This window comes from Mastomys coucha, unplaced genomic scaffold, assembly GCF_008632895.1.
Source record: "Mastomys coucha isolate ucsf_1 unplaced genomic scaffold, UCSF_Mcou_1 pScaffold8, whole genome shotgun sequence".
NCBI classification, from domain to species: Eukaryota; Metazoa; Chordata; class Mammalia; order Rodentia; family Muridae; genus Mastomys; species Mastomys coucha.
Window position 1 is genome coordinate 77520274 of NW_022196914.1, and position 4394 is coordinate 77524667.

Here is a 4394-nt window from a genome sequence, read left to right on the forward strand (position 1 = left end):
GGGGGGGACTGTTAGATTACATTCTTAAAGCTACCCACCAAGATCTATCCCCTTGTTTGGCTACTTCCTCCTCCTGAGGCTGACTACTAAGGGTCCTGCTATCAAAGTTCTGAAGTCCAGCAATCAAAAACCCCCATTGGCTCACCTAATTAACATGCCCAATTGGAATCAAACATCTCATCTCAACATAGGCTTTCCCCCTTTAACCTTCATAAGCTGCCATTTTCCTACATGCCCTGTCTCCTCTCTATACAGAGGCAGTCCTTTGTTCCCCTCCAGGACAAATAAATATCCCTGCCACCTTTTCCTTGTTCCTTTCCCCTTCTCCCTCATCCTGTATCTCATATCTTTGTCCCTTATCCTTACACTCTGTCTTTCTGGGGCAAATAAATCTTTGTGCTGAGAACTTGGTCTTGGGGATCCTGAGCCAATACCATTCCTTTCAGAAAGACAATGCATACATTTTCATACAAATCAGAGATTCCTCAAATCTAGCAGGGAGTTGTTGTTGTTGTTGTTGTTGTTGTTAATTTGTGGTGTACATTTGTGAGTGTAAAGTGTGTGTGTGTGTGTGTGTGTGTGTGTGTGTGTTTGTGTGTGTTGAATTAGATGACTGCATGAGGCCAAAAGAGGGTAGGCAATAGATCCCTGGGAACTGGAGTTGCAGGCCTTTGCCTGATGCTTAGCTTGTAGTAAGAGTGCTGGGATCTGAGCTCCCATTCCTACAGTTGCAAACAAGAGCTAACTGTTGAGTCATCTTTTGGGCCTGGCCTGGGAGTTCTGTATGTTTTGTGTTTGATATTTTCAAATAGGGTATTCTATAGTTCAGGCTAGCCTGGATCCTTCTGCTTCCAACTGGTGGACCACAGAATCCTCTGTCTCTGTAGTATCCAGGCTTACTAAAGGTTTTTTTTTCCTTAAAATTTTAATTAATTAATAAGTCCTTAAAAAGTAATTAGTGTAGTTTTTGTCTATAGCTATTGATGTTTCTAAAATGATTTGTAATTTAGAGTAGATGTATGTCAGTGTTTCTATTCTTTCTAATATGTTGTCTATAAAACTCAGGCATGGTCCAAACAATGTCCATATAATAAATATCTCCACAGTTGAAGAACCACTACTGTTTGAATCACTATGTATTATTATTATATCTTATATCTTATTATATAAGTCCCACCTATGCTTAGTTGCAAATTCCCAGGTACAATATTCTACTTTGTTTTGATCAAAAAATTTAAGAGTATTGTTTACTTTGTAAGTGAAAGAAAGTAGTAATCAGAGATGTGTGTTTTAAAATACTAAATCTGGGATGTGGCTACGGCAGACCTTTCTAAAAAATTTAAGGTTTTAAAATCAAATTTTAAAAGATGAGTTTCTGTTTTTATTGTTATATATGACATACACAGCATACAGCTTATAAAAATGCAGCCAAATCTGTTAGACATACACGTCCACCCACACAGCCACACATATTGGTCTACAGTGGAGAATTCCTATACAGGTAGAGAGAACAGAGATTTACACCTAAGTATAAAGTTCTATGTATAGTTACCATACGAATAAGATTACATGCTACAAACAAAAACAGCCCTGTTTCCTGATAGTCAGTCTTATCATGTTGGATCAGATACATGTTGATGGAATAATTACAGAAATAAACATCTAATTAGTAACCCTGCTCAGAGCCACCAAAGACAGGCAAGGATTGTTTAAAGGATGGAGGATTGAGATTGTTAGATAAAGGTTTTCTAAGAAATGGGTGTTTTGATCTGGAAAGAAAGAAAGGCATTCTGGGAGGAGGAGGATGTTTTGAGGCACATATAAATTGCTGGATGATCTAGAACAGGAAGAACTGGAGATCAGAGTGAGGGGGAAGTGGAACCAGACTCTGAGGTAGGCAGTGGAAGAGCTTGCAAAGTAGGTAAGACACAAACGAGGGTTTAGGATTTCACAGGGTCCCCAGTGAAGGAGCTAGAAAAAGGACCCAAGGAGCTGAAGGGTTTGCAACCCCTTAGGACAAACAACAATAACTAGAACTAACTAGTACCCTCAGAGCTCCCAGGGACTAAACCACCAACCAAAGAGTACACATGGTGGGACTAATGGCTCCAGCAGCATATGTATAGTAGAGGATGGCCTAGTCAGTCATCAATGGAAGGAGAGGCCCTTGGTCCTGTGAAGGTTCTATGCCCCAGTGTAGGGGAACGCCAGGGCCAGGAAGTGGGAGAGGGTGGGTTGGTGAGCAGGGGGAGGGGAGAGAGAACAGGGTTTTTTTTTTCTTTTTCTTTTTTTCAGAGGGGAAACCAGGAAAGGAGGTATCATTTGACATGCAAATAAAGAAAAATCTAATAAAAAATAAAAAATAAAAACAAGTGGAAAATATCATAGGGTTCTAAGCATAGAAGGGCATAATCACATACTGAGAAGATGCATATTGAGTTTACGTCAGCTGTTTAGAGTAGAAAGCAGAACGTACATCTGCCCAGTGGTATTGGGAATGGGGAGAAGTAGGGGGATTAAAGATAGAGTTATTAGCATCTGAGAATGATTACACATGTGACCTGAAGGAAGAGGTGGATGGATGAAACAATCCCTAGCTTGTGAGTTAGCCAACAAGCAGGACCATCTGCCCACCTACAGAGTACCAAAAGGAGGCTTAAACCGGCCTTCAGACTTTGTTATATTCACTTAGAGTTAAGGAATGATTCTGTGGAAAGTGTGGTTAAATAAACGCAAAGCTTCCAAGGGTTAAGTACAGTGAGAACAACAGTCCTTTAGTTCAAAAGGGAGAGAGTGAGTGAGCAGGTGAGGAGGAGCTGGAGCCCATGAGTCGGAACAACTCATTCAAGGTTTGTAGCCATGAAGCCGAAGTGGAGATGGGTACAGGGTGGGCTTTCTTGGGGTTTTTTATTGTTTTTAATTTTTATATTGTTGTGGTGTGCTTGCTTTCTTCGATTGGTTTGTAAACACAGAAAAAAAAACACAGAGATACTTAAAAGTGCACACGGTTGTGACTAAGGAGATCATAGTTGATAATATTAAGTTTCAAAGATGGTAAAGGCCAGAACACGGAAGGCACTGCCTTTGCCAGGAACAGGATCCATTTCTTTATTTCAATACAGGGAGAAGATGAGTGTAGGAGACAAAACTGTATTTAATCTGAAGAAATTGTGGTGGGTTCCTTCTAAGGCTTTGTTTGCCTTTGAATGAGGAGATGGGGTCTTCAGCAGAGATTCAGCCACAGACTGAGTTTCTTGTGTTGAAAACAGAATGTCTTAAAGATAGCTTACAGCAATGAAGATGAGGTGCTTTGTGGTTGGAAGCTAGTATTTATAATAATTGGTTTCATATGGATATAGCCCTGGGCACTTGGATATTCTTACTTTTTTTTGTTGTTGTTGTTATTTTTGTTGTCAGCCTGGCCTATGATGCCTGCGCCATCTCTCTAGCCCTTCTCACAGTCTTATTAACAACCGAAAGTTTTCCCCCTTTTTCACTTGATAGTCATATTTTTAAATCCTCTATCAGATGGTCAATAGAAGTGGAAGGTTCTGGTTGTAACATGTGATGCAGACTCATGTGATATTTTGCTGAGACAAGATCTATGGGCCGCACATGATGTTTGAAGAGAGTTTAAGTAGGGCTCAGTGGACAGTGATTTGGCATTCTTCTCTTCTTTGAGAGAAGCATAGCAGAGAATATCTCCTGCAGACCCAGATGGTTCTGGTCACTCCCAATGATTCCTGCAGATTCTGTGATGACCAGGTGGCTTCTGCTAGATTGTGCCATCCCTGCTGATTTGTGTTTGGTGACACCCTTTTGAACTGACCTGCTGGTATCCCAACAATGGAGATTGAAATCCCCCTAAAGAACTACTTCCAAACAGGTCCACATCCCCTTGTCCTATTTATCATCTTCTCTCCCCTACCTTTGGTTGATAGGCAAGAATGGGAGTTGAATTGTTTGAGAACCCTTATTAAAGTAGGTTTTGAAACATCTAAACCTATAGTCAATAATATTTTATTACCTAAAAATAATATATATATGGAAATGATACATATTTGTAAACTATTTTTTCTACTTTGCTAAAAACTGTAGCATAAATTCAATAGATTGATTTCGTGAAGCAAATGTAGTTCTTAATTATCAGTAGGAGGTCAACCTTTCCATAGCATGGAAAGTTAACAATTCCATATACATGTCTAAGAGTGATTCAATGAAGTGATTCTGAGATCCTTAAGATGCTCATCACTTACACAATAGTTCAGGGTAACCAATGGCTTCATTCCACTGAGCTCCACTTCATGTCCTTTTCTGTCTTTAGAATCAATATGCTTGTGCTTTTGTTGTTATTGTTTTGTCCATTTCTTTTATCTGAAGAACATGCTTGGATA